This window comes from Ailuropoda melanoleuca, chromosome 6 (genome assembly GCF_002007445.2).
Source record: "Ailuropoda melanoleuca isolate Jingjing chromosome 6, ASM200744v2, whole genome shotgun sequence".
NCBI classification, from domain to species: Eukaryota; Metazoa; Chordata; class Mammalia; order Carnivora; family Ursidae; genus Ailuropoda; species Ailuropoda melanoleuca.
This window is the reverse complement of record NC_048223.1, coordinates 10,253,105-10,269,667: the sequence shown is the minus strand read 5'-3', so window position 1 is coordinate 10,269,667 and position 16,563 is coordinate 10,253,105. Positions and strand designations below refer to the sequence as shown.

General features: G+C 39.9%; 1 protein-coding gene across 4 annotated transcripts in view; it reads right to left on the bottom strand.

The window, feature by feature from the left end:
• The window catches only part of CEP70 (centrosomal protein 70), a 78,682-nt gene that overhangs the window by 56,939 nt on the left and 5,180 nt on the right, over positions 1-16,563 (bottom strand). Inside the window, exons 2-4 of one of the 4 annotated variants that reach the window (XM_034661917.1) lie at positions 16,427-16,552; positions 12,874-13,353; positions 9,135-9,255 (exon numbers count right to left, since the gene is read on the bottom strand). The gene's annotated coding sequence lies outside the window, so the exon portion shown is untranslated. Of the gene's footprint in view, positions 1-9,134; positions 9,256-11,219; positions 11,530-12,873; positions 13,354-16,426; positions 16,553-16,563 lie in introns of those variants that run through there. The other 3 variants (XM_034661919.1, XM_034661918.1, XM_034661916.1) reach the window with 3 other exon arrangements.

Genomic DNA, 16,563 nt, shown 5'->3' with positions numbered 1-16,563 from the left:
AAGCAGAGGAACAAATTAATGACCTGGAAGACAGAGTAAGGGAAACTAACCAAGCTGAGCAAATAGAGGAAAACAAAATATGCAAATTGAGAATACACTCAGGGAACTCAGTGAGTCCATCAAGCATAATAACATTTGCAGTATAGGAATCCCAAAAGAAGACAGAAAAAAGGGGCAGAAATTTATCTGAAAAAACAATAGTTGAAAATTTCCCTAATCTGAGGAAGAAAACGATATCTAAATCCAGAAGGCACTGAGATGCCCAAAAAAATTCAACCCAAGGAGGTCCACATCAAGACACATAGTAATTAAAATGGCAAAGAGTAGTGATAAAGAAAAAAAATTTAAAAGCAACAAAAGAAAAGAAGACACTTACATATAAGACTATCAGCAAATTTTTCAGCAGAAGCTGTGCAGGCCAGAAGAGAATGCATTATAGATTCAAAGTGCTAGAAGGGAAAAATCTGCAGCCAAGAATACTCTATCCAGCAAGGCTATCATTCACAAAAGAAGGAGAAATAAAGACTTTCTCAAACAAAAAGACTAAAGGAATTCATGACCATTAAATCAGCCTTACAACAAATATTAAATGGGACTCTGAGTGGAAAGGACCATAAATGAGAATATGAAAAGTAAACAATACAAAAGCAGTAAAAAGTATTTCTGTAAAAATCACTCAAGGGATTCATAAAATAGGGTGTCATAATATAACACCATATACCTAAAATGTGGAGAGGACAAAAGTAAAGAATGGGTTCAAACTTAAGTGACCACAAACCCAACATAGACTGCTAGATGCAGAAGATGTTATATACAAACCTAACAGTAACCACAAATCAGAAACCAGTAATAAATATGCAAAGGACAAAGAGAAAGAAAGCCAAGTATATCACTAAAGAAAGTCAACAAACTGTGAAAGAGAACAAGCGATCAGAGAAAAACTACAAAAACCACCACAAAACAAGTAACAAAATGGCAATAAATACATACCTATCAATAAATATTTTGAATGCAAATGGACTAAATGCTCAAATCAAAACACAAACGGTGACAGAGTGGATTTAAAAAAAAAAACAAACAAACCAAAAACAGTACCTATCTGTATGCCACCTATAAAAGACTCACTTCAGATGTAAAGACACCTGCAGACTGAAAGTGAGGGCATGGGGAAACATTTATCATTCAAATGGATGTCAAAAGAAAGCTGGGTAACTATACTTGTACTGGAAAAAATAGATTTTAACATATTTTTTTAAAGATTTTATTTATTTGAGAGAGAGAGCATGAGTGGGGTGAGGGGCAGAGGGAGAAGCAGACTCCCCACCAAGCAGGGAGCCCAATGCAGGGCTCCATCCTGGGACTCCGGGATCATGACCTGAGCTGAAGGCAGACACTTAACTGACTGAGCCACACAGGCGCCCCTGGACAAAATAGACTTTAAAACAAAAACTGTAACAAGACACAAAGGACTATAAGATAATAAAGGGGACAATACAATAACAGGATATAACAATTTTAACTATTAATGCATCTAACATGGGAGCACCCAAGTACATAAGACAGTTAATAACAAACATAAAGGAAGTAATTGATAGCAATACAATAATAGTAGGGGACTTCAACACCCCACTTATATCAATGGACAGATCATTCAAACAGAAAATCAATAAGGAAACAGTGCCTTTGAATGACACATTGGACTAGATGAATCTAACAGATATATTAAGAACATCCCATCCACAAACAGCTGATTACACATTCTTTTCAAGTGCACAAGGAACATGATGCAGAACAGATCACATATTAAGCCACAAAACAAGTCTCAACAAATTCAAAAAGATTGAAGTCATATTATGCATCTTCTCTGACCACAACACTAAAAAACTAGAAATCAACTACAAGAAAAAGTCTGGAAAGAGCACAAATACATGGAGGTTAAATAACATGCTACTAAACAATGAATGGGTCAACCAAGAAATCAAAGAGGAAATTAAAATTACATGGAAACAAATGAAAAATGAAAACACAACGGTCCAAAATCTTTGGGAGGCAGCAAAACCATCTCTTCTAAGACAGTTTATAGCAATACAGGCCTATCTCAAGAAGCAAGAAAAATCTCAAACAACCTACCTTTACACCTAAAGGAGGTAGAAAAAAAACACTCCCAACAAACAAAAAACCTCCCAACAAACTGAAGTCCAGAACCAGACAGCTTCATAGGGAACTCTACCAAACATTTAAAGAAGAGTTAATACCTATTCTTCTCAAACTTTTCCAAAAAATAGAAGAGGAAAGTAAACTTCCAAATTCATTCTATGAGGCCAGCATTACCCTGAAACCGAAACCGATAAAGACACCACAAAAAAAGAGAGCTACAGGCCAATACCTCCGATGAACATAGATGCAAAAATCCTCAACACAATATTGGCAAACAGAATCTAACAACACATTAAAAAAATCATTCAGCAAAATCAAGTGGGATTTATTCCTGGGATGTAAGTGTGGTTCAATATTCACAAATCAGTGTGATACATCACATCAAGAGAAAGGATAAAAAAACATATGATCATTTCAATGGATGAATAAAAGCATTTAACAAAGTACAACATCCATTCATGATAAAAACCCCCAACAACGTAGGTTAGAGGAAAACTACCTCAACATAATAAAGGCTATATATGAAAAATCCATAGCTAACATCATACTCAATGGGGGGAAAAACAGAGCTTTTCCTGTAAGGTCAGGAAGAAGACAAGAATGTCCACTCTCACCACTTTTATTCAACATAGTACTGAAAGTCCTAGCCACAGCAATCAGACAACAAAAAGAAATTAAAAGCATCCAAAATGGTAAGGAAGAATGGTAAGGAAAAAACTTCTACCATTTGCAGATGACATGATACTATCTACAGAAAACTCTAAAGACTCCCCCAGAAAACTACTAGAACTGATAAATGAATTCAGTAGTCACAGGATACAAAATCACTGTAGAGAAATATGTTGTATTTCTATACACTAATAATGAAGCAGCAGAAAGATAAATTAAGAAAATAATCCCAGGGCGCCTGGGTGACTCTGTAGGTTAAGGATCCAACTCTTGATTTCACCTCAGGTCATGATCTCAAGATGCATCCAGCTCTGCTTGTCTGGGAGTCCACTTGCGATCCTCTCTCCCTCTCCTTCTGCCCCACCATGTGCTCTCTCTCACTCGCACGCATGCTCTCTTTCTCTCTCTCTCAAAAAAATAAATCTTTATAAAGAAACAATCCCATTTACAATTGCACCAAAAATAATAAAATATCTAAACTTAACCAGGAGGTAAAAGACCTGTACTCTGAAAACTGTAAAAACACTGATGAAAGAAATTTAAAAAACAGAGAGAAATGGAAAGACATTCCACATTCATGGATTTGGAGAACAAATATTGTTAAAATGTCTATGCTACCTAAAGCAATCTACACATTTAACACAATCCCTATCAAAACAGCAACAGCATTTTTCACAGAGCTGGAACAAACAATCTTGAAATTTGTAAGGAACCACAAAAGACCTTAAATAGCCAAAGTGATCTTGAAAAAGAAGAAATAAAACTGGAGGTATCACAATTCTATATTTCAAATTATGAAACTGTAGTAAACAAAACAGTATGGTACTGGCACAAAAACAGACACATAGATCAACAAACAGAATAGAAAACCCAGAAACAGGGGTACCTAGCTGACTCAGTTGGGAGAGCATGTGACTCTTGATCTTGGGGTCTTGAGTTCAAGCCTGATTTAGGGTGTAGAGATTACTTAAAAAATCGTAACCAAAAAAAGAAGAAGAAACCCCAGAAATAAGCCCACAATTATATGGTCACTTAATCTTCAAGAAAGGATGCAAGAATATGCAAAGGGAAAGACAGTCTCTTCAATAAATGGTGTTGGGAAAACTGGACAGCTACGTGTAAAAGAATGAAACTGGACTTTCTTACACCATACACAAAAATAAACTCAAAATGTTTAAAGACCAAAATGTAGACCTGAAACCATAAGAATCCTAGAAGAGAGCACAGGAAGTTAATTTCTCTGACATTGATGGTAGCGATATCTTTCTAGATAGTTCTCCTGAGGCAAGGGAAATAAAAAGCAAATATAAACTATTGGGACTACATCAAAATAAAAAGTTTCTGCACAGCAAAGGAAACAACCAACCAAACTAAAAGGCAACCTACAGAATGGGAGAAGATATTTGCAAATGACCTATCTGATAAAGGGTTAGTATCCAAAACATATGAAGAACTTGTACAACCGTATACCAAAAAGTAATCCAATTAAAAATGGGCAGAGGACATAGCAGACATTTCTCCAACAATGACATACAGATGGCCAACAGACACATGAAAACATGCTCAATATCACTCATCATCAGGAAAATGCAAACCAAAACCACAATGAAATATTATCTCATACCTCTCAGAATGGCTAAAATCAAAACCTCAAAACAAGTACTGGCAAGGATGTAGAGAAAAAGGCACCCCTGGGCACTATTGGTGGGAATGCAAACTGGCACAGCCAATGTGTGAGACGGTATGGAGGTTCCACAAAAAATTAAAAATAGAACTACCCTATGATCCAGTAATCATGCTACTGGGTATTTACCAAAAAATATGAAAACACTAATTCAAAGGAATACACGCACCGTTATGTTTATAGCATATTACATATCCATAGCATATTACATATCCAATAGCATATTACAATAGCCAAACTACAGAAGCAGCCCAAGTGTTCACTGAGAGATGAATGGAAAAAAAAAGATGCAATATATATATCCAATGGAATATTATCTGGCTATAAAACAACATGGATGAACCTAGTGGGTATAATGCTAAGTGAAATAAGTCACTCAGAAATACAAATACCATATGATTTCACTCATGTAGAATTTAAGAAACAAAATAGAGCAAAGGAAAAAGAGACAAACCAAAAAAACAGACTCTTAACTACAGAGAACAAACAGATGGTTCCCAGATGGGCGGTGGGGGGGCCAGGTGAAATAGGTGAAGGGGATTAAAAGTTCACTTATCTTAATAAGCACTGAGTAATATGTAGAACTGCTAAATCACTGTATTGTACACCTGAAACTAAGATAACACTGTATGTTAACCACCCTGGAATTAAAAAAAACAAAACAAAAAAAGCCCACAATGTGAAACCACAATACACCTATTTAAATGGCTAAGACTATACTGTTTACAAGAACATGAAGGAACTGGAACTCAGATACACTGCTTGATGGTCATGTAAAATAGGACAACCACTTTGAAAAACACTTTGGCAGTTTTTAAAAGGTTAACGATACACCTAAGACCCAGCCATTCCATTCATAGGTATTTACCCAAGAGAAATGAAAGCATATGACCACACATAAACTTGTACATAAAAGTTCTTAAGAGATTTATTTGACTAGCCAGGAACTGGAAACAACTCAATATCCATCAAAGGTGAATGGATACACAAACTAGTATATGCATACAATGGAATACCTCTCAGCAATAAAAAAGAATAAAACTTCAAAAAAAAAATAAACTATTGATATAGGCAAAAACACATATGAATCAGAAAACACTTATGCTGAGTAAAAGCAGCCAAAGATTTACATACTGTATGACTCCATTTATATAAAATTCTAGAAAACAAAAACTAACCTAATCTAAGTAGATCAGTGGTGGGGATCTAGCAGGATGAGGGGGAATGAGAGACTGGAAAGATGGACCACAAAGGGGAACAAGGGAATTTTTGGGGTGATGGATATATGCACAATCTCGATTATGTGATGGTTTCACAGGATATATGTACGTCAAAACTTATCAAATAGTACACTTTAAATATGTGCAGCTTATTGTATATCACATATATCTCAATAAAGCTGTTTAAAAAATAAAGCTTTCCTGAAATGAAAAAATATATACATTTGAAATTACATATGGAAACAGCATGTCACATACTTGAGAACACTGACCCATCCTAATAAAATTACTAGACTTCAAAGAAAAAATTCTTTGGTCATCTAGAAAAAAAGAACAATGACTTACAAGGGGAAGAAAAATTACATTATCATCTGGCTTTGATACCAATGTTTTATACGAGAAGAAAAAGAGTAATATATTTAAGAAACTCAAGGAAAAGAAGTGTGAACCAAAGATTTTATATCAGCAAAACTGACTTTCAAGTACAAGAACACAAACTTTTATCCACGTACAAGAATTCAGGGAATATTCCTTCCTGGGGAACCTAATAAAGGAGCATCAGGTGATCAAAATGATGTCTTTAACATCAACACAGGGGAACCTGGGCAGTTCAGTCCATTAAGCATCTGCCTTTGGCTCAGGTCATGATCCCGGGGTCCTGGGATCCAGACCCATCTCAGGTGCCCTGCTCAGCGGGAGAGTTTGCTTCTCCTTCTCCCTCTGCCCCTTCCCCTGCTCTTGCTCGCGTGAGTGTGTGCACGTGCTCTCTTTCAAATAAATAAATAAAATCTTTAGAAAAAAACATCAACATAAACATTAGTGGAGAGCATTAAATATACTTGTAGAACTAAGAATGAAGGCTAAAAGAAGAAAAGCAGAATATGTAATAACTGCAGGCTCTGACAATGCAGATATAGTACCACTATTTTTAAAAAGAGGGAAGAATGGGAAGAACATAAACAAAAAACAGAGTTTAATGTTTTCAGTAATCATATTAGTGATGTTATGAATAATAGAACTCTGATACTGTCGTGTATGTAATATGAGATAAAACAAAGGAGTAATCATTAATTCTCGAGATTATCATCTCCTATGTTCTCAAGAACCAGTACCCTCAGTATGGAAAAATGGGATTATAGGGGCACCTGGGTAGCTCAGTCAGTTAAACATCTGCCTTCGACTGAGGTAATGATCCCATGGTCCTGGGATCGAGCCCCGCAATGGGCTCCTTGCTCAGTGGGGAGCCAGCTCCTACTTCCTTCCCCCCGCTCTCCCTGCTTGTGCTCTGTCAAACAATAAAAAATCTTAAAAAAAAAAAAAATGGGGTTATAAATATAATGGAGAAATTAAAAGCTCTATAGTCTCAATTTATATTGGAAGTATTTATATGAACTCATGAGATACTTAATCTTTAATGTGTGTGTGTCTCTATTTAAATAGACAAATGTAGGTATTCTAGCTCTGTCTACTGAAAAGCCTCAAACAATGACTATGGATCCCTAGCATGCAGATTATGACCTTGAAAGGCAGTTTCCCTCTGAAAAAAACCAGAGTTTCTTGAAGAAATGGATGATTTGACATTTGGGACAGAACATTCAAACTATCCAATAACAAGCAATCAGACTAGTAAGGGTCAAATCAAAAGAACAGGCTTAAATAGGCTCCCCCCAGAGCAAAGATGAGACAACATGAGCTTCAATAATGATAATGATTACAATAAACTAAAACCCAGAAAATACATTTAAGTTCATGACCTTATACTGACACTAGAGTTTTTAAAAAGAACGGTCTTCAGAAGATAAGGAACCAATTTATTATCTTGAAAATTGGTAAATAAATGGAAAGAATCAAGCATTTATGCTGCCTTTCCTAAAGGAATTGGACAACTGTGTATCCAAATGATTGATAAGGGACTAGTATGCCAAAAAGAAAAAAAAAAAACAGGACAGAATTAAAATACCAGTATTTTGCAACCTTAAATGAATAGATACAGGCACGAAGTATCAAAAGTTGCTAAGGTCACAAAGAAACATGGGCACCTCCAATGGTCTTGCCAAACACCACTTAGAGAATTGCCAAAGAAACTGAATCTGAGTCTGATCCAGTCTTGGATCCAGCTACCAATGTGCAGGAATTACCCAGGGCAGAACATATTGAACTGTACATGAATTTATCATCAGCAAAATCCAGACCGCTGGATATATAGGTCAAACCCAGATTCTGCATCAGATAAATTATAAGGGAAAGGAGGAATAGAGAGAAAACCTACGGATTTTTTTAAAGATTTATTTATATTTGAGAGAGAGTCTCAAGCAGACTTCAGGCTGAGTATGGAGCTGAACGCAGGGCTCAATCTCATGACCCTGAGATCACAACCTGAGCCGAAACCAAGAGTCAGATGCTCAACTGACTGTGCCACCCAGGCACCCTGAAAACCCAAAGATATTTTCAAAGAGTTTTTAAGGGGCACCAGGGTGGCTCAGCTGGTTAAGTGTCTGACTCTTGGTTTCAGCTCAGGTCAGTCATGAGATGGAGCTCTGTATAAGGCTCCACTCTCAGTAGGGAGTCTGCTTGAAATTCTTCCTTTTCCCTCCCTCTCTGCCCCTCTTCCCACTCGTTCTCTTTCTCTAAAATAAATAAAATCTTTTTAAAAAGTTCTTTAAAATTTTTTCAATCAGCAAGGCTACACTATAGTGTCTAGAAATATACATTTATGGAAAAAAAAACTCAAACACAAGGAAGCAATTACTACAGAAGTCAGAAGAATGGCTACTAATGTGAGTACAGAAGTAATTGTGATTGACATGGAGGGGCTCTGGCATGGTGAGCACAGTTCTACACCCTGATCTGAGTGGTATCATCTTATTTTAATGATTTATTAAGCTACACATTTGGTACATGTGTTCTTTTCTGTTTGACTTCATAATAAAAATTCATTTTACAATAAAAACATTTTACTAAATAACAATAAAACAAAAGTAACGAAAACACTAATCAAAAGAAAGCTGGTATAGCTCTGTAGCCAGGCTGCCTGGATTTGAATTGTGGATTCTGCCAAATTGCCAGGAAAATACTAATGACTCTGTGCCTTGATCTCATCACCATAAAATGAGGATAGTAAAAGTACGTAGCTCACAGGGTTGTTATGGAAATTAGAAGTTAATATAGAAAGAAAATAGAACAGTACCTGGCTCAGAGCAGGACAGAGTTGGTGATTAGAGTTGGTGGCCAGCTATGTGAATTAGGGTAGTTACTTAACCTCTCTGGGCTTCAATTTCCCCACCTGAGTTTAAAATATCTACCTATTAGGATTATCAGGAGATCAAAAGGATATATATGTAACTATTACAGTATTCAACAAATAATAGGTCTTTTCCATGGCCTCTCAACATTCAGAGAGTTACCTGTCACATTAGACATACCTCAGTCATAGCACATTCCTCTTGCACTTTTCACCTGGTCATTCAAGTTGATCTCAATGAAATGATCACCCAGTGAGTCTCACGTCCGAAATTGGATCTTCATCTAGATTTCAAAAAGATAAAGAAACCAAAATCTTAAAATGTTCAACTTCCTAGTAAGAATGGTTTTGTGTTATTCCCAGAGCAGACATCTATGGTACTGGTAACCACTCAACCAAAGTGGGAACAACTGAAGTAACCGCTGATGAACTCGACACTCATCACCATGTGTCTTCACCCTTCTCTTCTTTCCTCTCCCAGCTTTGTTGAAACATTTAGCTGGGAGTCTAAATCTATCATAACCTATTATCAATTCTGACTTCTGGCTACGAAGATTGAATATTCTCATTTGCAAGGGTACTAAAATGAAGCACTCTCAGACTAATACCACTAAACACAAAAGGCAAAGGCAGGAAGAAAAACTATCTCCTCAATTTCACCTGTGATCAAGCCCTCCTTTATAGAAGTCCATGCTGTGAAATTAGTGTGCTGATAGTAGGCACCAGCCTTTTCCCCCACGATAAGCTGTGGCAGGACACAGATCTGGAACTTTAAGTCACAGGTAGAGACCAAATGTTTTCCAAGGCCAAAGCAAATGCTATAGCTTTAATCAGTGCCATAACACACCTGAAGTGAGACTCTGGGAATAGGGGTTGCAGGATACAAGTTGGTTTGTACATGGTATAAAAAGCCAAATGCAGAGAAGCAAAGCATGTTGTATCTTCTGGCACTGTCCAGGTTTCCAAGAGTGCTCTGGTAACTTACCCTTCATAAGTCTGAGGCCCAGTTAACAAGCATCATCCAATAAAATGTAATTATTTTTCAGCACTTTCTTGGGGGAAAAGCTGGAAATAACAAACCATGGCCTGTCTTTCTCAACTGAGACACATCAAAATCTGTAATTAGCTATCTCAAAAGCACGTATTTCACATTACTGCAATAAATGGAACATGCAATGCTTTCAAAGTCTCTACTGTCAATGAAATACAAAAGCTCTACTCCAAAAACATGCCAGCATGCTGCTCAATTTTCTTAAGAAGTGAACCTACAGCAAGTAAGGAAATAGGAGTTAGGATTGGATGTTATCTCCACCCAATCACTTTGCCCCAGGAGAGCATACACAAAGCGCCAGAACACGCCACTCCCCCTTTGAGGCAGAAGCCAGACAAAAAACCCCAGTCACACTACATCAAAAACTAATGATGTACTATACAGTGGCTAACTGAACATAATAAAACAAAACAAAACAAAAACCCCAGTCAGCCACTTCTTCCTCAAGGTGTGGCGGGGGAGGCAGGAGTCTACTTGGCAATACAAAAAGTAAAAAACTCATGCAGAGGATCGGAACCAAAGTAGGTGATGCCTGCACAATGCTTAATATTATTATGGTTAGAAAATAAGTGGTAGTAGAAACCCTTTCTGTGTGGTCTCTAAGTGCCAGATCTCAGCCTTCTGACATTTCCACCTCATTGATTTTCTTCACAGAGTCAATTTAGACTCCGCAGAAAGTCGTCAGCAGGCCTCCGAATCTGGAATGAGCCTAATGAACCGCTGGATGGGCTACTCGCCTTCTTCTTCGCGTATCCATCCCCCTTGTGCTCCGAGTCTTCTCCAACCAAGCAACCTTCTCAGACACCTTGACACTGAAAAGCGAAGAGGGTCAGCTCTGGTCGACTTTCGCACACGGAGGAATCGCCCAGAACTCAGCCGCACCCAGTCTGCGCCAGGTGTTCTAAGCTTTACACTCACGGCCTCATTTAACTTTCTCAACCACCACCTAACGCAAGAATTACCAGCTGTATGCTACTGAAGAAGAAACGCAGGCGCCGAGACGTTAAACGAGCCGCCAAAGATGGCAAAGGCCGGGAAGCCAGGTCTCGAACCTGCTTGGTCAGGGGCCGTAACCCTTATTCTGGGATTTTTAACTGGCGTGCTCTCTGGGCGCCCCGACAAGGGTCGGTCTGACCATTCGCCCGGACCAGGTCAGGCCGGTCCCGGGGATGCTTCATGACGGGGAAAGCCACTCACCTTCCTCAGCAGCGGCCTCCCCCCAGCAGCGCGCCTCGCCCGGCCCCACTCAGCCCCCTCTGGCCCCGCCTCCGCGACCGTTACCGCGCCGTGGGAGGCCGGCCAAGCGAGCTGGAGCGCGGCGAGACGGCCCGCCTCGGCTCCGCCTCCGAATGCGGAGGCTGTTTTCTCCTGCCGCCGCGGGGGCGGAGCGGAGGGGCCTAGGTCGGCCCCGCGTCCGGTTGGCTCCGCTGCTGGGGGCGGGACTTATAGTCACGTAGACGAGAATGCGCCGCGTTTACGGTCTGCGCCTGCGCACTGCCATTGCACTGTCAACAAGCCCTGGCCTAGCAGGTGCTGTTAGCAGCCACCTGGAAACTGATTTACTGGGAAGACCGCAGAGATATCTATTTGAGGCCGTTGGTGAAAATGAGGCCCCGGCAATGTAGCCACCGCACACTGCCCTCCACACAATATACTCAAGCTGTGACTTTGAGCCCTTCTAGTCCTGTAGTCAGCCTGTTCTCTACGTTCCAGACCTTGCTGAGCACAGCAGCACCTAGCATTTGGAGGACCCCAGTATGTGTTTGTTGTTGACATTCTACCCTTCCGTTCAGCGTTTTCAAATCCCCACGAAGTGTCAGGCCCTACATGAGGCTCCAGAAATGCAGAGGTGGCTGACTGGAGATGCTCAAAGTCTAGTTAGGGAGATGACTATACGTTCTGAAATTAAGATACAGTGCGATAGGCATAATCAGAGAAGTTTGCGCAGGGCGCAGAAGGGAAAGAGAAAAATTACCTAAATGGGCCACTTTAGTTTTCCTAGACCTGTGGGTCTCAACCCTGGCTGCATATTAGAATCACTTGGAGAGCTGTGAAAACTTCGTGCTCAAGCCCCAGACCACCTAAATCAGAATCTCCAGGGTGGGACCCAGGTGTTAATAGTTTGTCAGTAGTGTCTCTCCCCCTTCCCCCTCCCCAGGTGATTCCAATGTGCAGCCAAGCTCAAGAACTGCAAACTTAGAAGAATACTTGAGTGATCCTAAATGGTAGGAGTTCCCCAGCAATACAGGGAGGAAAGATATTTAGAGAAAACTTCATGTGCAAATTAATTTCAAAGCATATTATTATAATGCCTAGATCACAAGTGCTCAGTAAACCTTATTGTTATTTTTTGTCATTAAACCTGGGCCCCTTGGGTACGACTCATCTCTGTCCTCCCCTAAAACCTAACGCCCAAAGCCTTTACAAATACAATGGAACTTACTGAGGGCTTCCTGACCAAACTGAGTAATATGTTGCATCCCTGGAGAGGCAGAATACGAAGGCCTTAGGAGCTGTGCTAAGGAACTGGGACTTTATCCAGGGTGTGATGGGAAACCACAGACAAGTTTTCAAAAGAAGTAATAAAATGGAAAGTTTTTTGTTTGGGTGTCTTCAAGCCTAATTTTCATGCATCTTGATAATACAGATAAAAACCGTAAAAATAGCTCTACCATGTACAGATATGATCACTGCTTTTTTTTTCCCCACAAAAGAAAATCACCTCAATATTTTATTTCTCAGCTTAATAAATTCAGAACCTACAAACAGGGTCCCTGCCCACCACTTTCAAAAACTCACGGGGGGTTAAGTGATCCAAAAATTCCTAGCAGAAAATACAACTACCACACACCCGAAGGGAAGACAAGAAGTCTCATTGGCCCACTCTTGTCGCTGCATCTTATAGCCACATGGTGTCGCTGTTTGACGAGCTGTATTTTCCAGGTCTGTGGTTGCGCAGGTCCTGCAAGGGCCAACAACGATCTCCAACAGAGGGCATGATGTGTCTCATAAGTCTCAGGGTCACAGCTTTTCAGATACAATACTTTCAGGCCAATATTAGGCCTTCTTCCCAGGCAGCTGGGGTTACTGTGAGTTTGATCTCTGTGTCTGCCCCATGCAAATATGTTCTCAACCCTGCCCTCAAACCCTTTCCTTACCTGGTTATTCACATTAGCAATAGTTGATACACAGATTTTCATTTGCAACCCTCAAAACACAGAGTCCAACTGCTTGCCTTTTCCAAGATGATAGGGTGACTTGCCCACTCCTCTGACTGTAGCTGCACTGAGCCAGGAAGTCAAATATCACGTGTCAGCTGGAATCATTTTGGCTGCAGATAACAGAAAAACTGACTCAAACTCTCTTCTTAAGCAATAAGTAAACTTATTATCTCACACAACAGAAAGTCCACAGGCAAAACAAACTTTAAGGTTGGTGAACTCAATGGCCATTTTCAACAACTTATCAAGGACCCAATCTATTAGTCTCTCTGCTCTGCTGTAAACATGGTAGGTTTCAAATTCATACTAAAGTGATTTTCCAGATGTCCACCAGGAGCACTCAGGACCATATACTTTCTTTTCCATCTAAAATCCTTCCTTCTGGTTTTTTTTTTGTTTTTTTTTTTGGCCAATTAGGTCACACAGGCATATACTCCGCCTCCCAATCAGTAACTGCCTAGCAAATGTGAAGAGGACTTAAGCTTGGATTCCAGAAGGGAAAAGGGGTTACCATAATTGGAATTGGCAATGGGGTGGGTGCTCCTTGAGTCACATAAGTTGCAAGGGGGAGGTATGGCTACTTGAGTAAAACTGGAGTCCTGTAAGGGCCAAGAGGACCATGGATGTTAGATGTAAGATTACCAGTGTCCTTTACAGTCTTCAAAGCACAAGAAGGCTGATTACCCTCTATTTCCTAACAAGAGAGCCTCCTCCTCATCACTCCTGGATTTTGTGTGTATCAAGTGGAGGGGAGGAAGTTCTACAGTACTGTCCTCCAAAGAAATTCCCTTCTTACGGACCATCAAGGCCTTTTTGGCACCTCTCTTTGCTAGAGAAGTAAAAAGACCTCACACAAGTTCAGTCTTTGACTCAGCATCCTGCTGCATTGATCTCGAGTTTTCTTTTTTTTTTTTTTTAATTTTATTTTTAAGTAATCTCTACACCCAACGTGGGGCTTAAACTCACAACCCCGAGATCAAGAGTTACATGCTCTACTGACTGAGCCAGCCAGGCACCCTGATCTTGAGTTTTCTATGGGTCTTCAATGACCCACCAGGATGCTAATGGTTCTAAACACTCTTTTAACATTCATTTACAAAAATGTATTAAGAGACTGTTATGTACCATCAAACTAGATGCTGTGTTTACAGTGGTGAGTAAACCAGATGAGATTCCTGCCCTCATGGTACTTATGAAAAAAAACCCACAAATAAGCATTAACTACGATAAGTGCTATGAAGAGAAGGAAGAGAACAGGGGTATGTGGAGGAGGCTCTCTCAGGAAGTGACATTTAAGCTGAGATCCAAAGCCTGTCTTCATTTCAGCTTACTGCTCTCCTCTGTGCCTTGTCTTCCCAGTATAAATTATAGCCTTCATTAGCATTAAAACAGATTTTTTCATATCTAAACTTCTAAACTGATTCTTAAATTTTCTCCTAGGCATAGACTATTAAGTTTCTCCCCATAACAAGGAGTATACCAAATTTGAATGGCATTTGGTGATGAATTCTTGAAGATTCTTCAAGACTTAGAATCCTTAATTAGGGGCGCCTGGGTGGCACAGCGGTTAAGCGTCTGCCTTCGGCTCAGGGTGTGATCCTGGAGTTCTGGAATCGAGCCCCACGTCAGGCTCTTCTGCTATCAGCCTGCTTCTTCCTCTCCCACTCCCCCTGCTTGTGTTCTCTCTCTCTCGCTGGCTGTCTCTATCTCTGTCCAATAAATTAAAAAATCTTTAAAAAAAAAGAATCCTTAATTAATCCTTAATTACACTAATACATTTGTTTCTGCCTCCCCTATGAGAATGTGAACTCTGGGGACACGGATCGTATCTACTTTTTCCAGGACCTAGCACTGTCCCTGGCACATAATAGGTGCTCAATACAGTGTGGAGTGGCACTGCTAAATTTGAGTCAGATTTAGACAGGCACATTCACCTCCAGTAGCCATTTTCCAGTATGAAAGACCACAGGCNAAAATCTTAAAAAAAAAAAAGAATCCTTAATTAATCCTTAATTACACTAATACATTTGTTTCTGCCTTCCCTATGAGAATGTGAACTCTGGGGACATGGATCGTATCTACTTTTTCCAGGACCTAGCACTGTCCCTGGCACATAATAGGTGCTCAATACAGTGTGGAGTGGCACTGCTAAATTTGAGTCAGATTTAGACAGGCACATTCACCTCCAGTAGCCATTTTCCAGTATGAAAGACCACAGGCAAATAGCTCAAACTAACAGATTAATAACATGAGGTACTTGGCTCAGTCGGTTAAGCATCTGTCTTCAGCTCAGGTCATGATCCCAGAGTCCTGGGATCAAGCCCCACATCGAGCTCCCCTGCTCAGTGGAGTCTGCTCCTCCCCCCTGCTCATGCTCTCTCTCTCTCTCAAATAAATAAATAAATCTTTAAAAAAGATTAATAACAAATGCTCAAGAATCAATGCAGATTAACAATAGTTATATTAATTAAATCTTTAAAATGTGTCAAGTTCTGGGCTACCCACTTTTTTCTAACTTCTTGACTCTTCACAACAACCGTAACATAAGTACTGTTATTACCTTCATTCTACAATGATCAAATTAGAAAATAGACATTTTAAAAAAATGGGCTCCTGGGTGGCTCAGTTGGTTAAGCATCTGCCTTTGGTTCAGGTCATGATCTCAGTGTCCTGGGATCGAGCCCCACGTTGGCTCTCTGCTTAGCAGGGAGTCTGCTTCTCCCTTTCTCTCTGTGTTCACTCTCTCTCTCTTCCAAAAATAAAAAAAAATTCTGGGGGAAAAAAAAAAAAAGACTTGCTAAGATTATACAGCCAGTATGTGGCAGAGCCAGGATCTGAAACCCGCACTCAGGCTCCAAAGCCTATTTCATTAACCACATGACCATACCACTTCTCTTGATGGGCATCTGCTCTACCATAAGATTGGTATATGCATTTATTCCAATTTGCAGTTATTTCATCTGTCTGTGTATTAGTCATCTACTAATGCATAACAAATTATCCCTAAAACTAGAAACTTAAAACAAACATTTAATATCTTCACATGTCTGTGGATCAGGAATACAGGACTGGCTTAGCTGGATGGTCTGGACAGAATCTTCCATGAGGTTGCAGTCAACCTGTTAGCCACGGTTAGTCATTTCAAAGTTCAACTGGGGCTGATGGATTCACTTCCAAACTCACTCATGTGGTTATTGGCAGGGCTCACTTTGTTCCTTAGCAAGCAGTCCTATCCACAGGCTGCCTGAGTATCCTCCACATCATGACAGCTTCCCACAGAGGGAGAGATCCAAGAGAATGTGTGAGCACCTAAGAAAGAA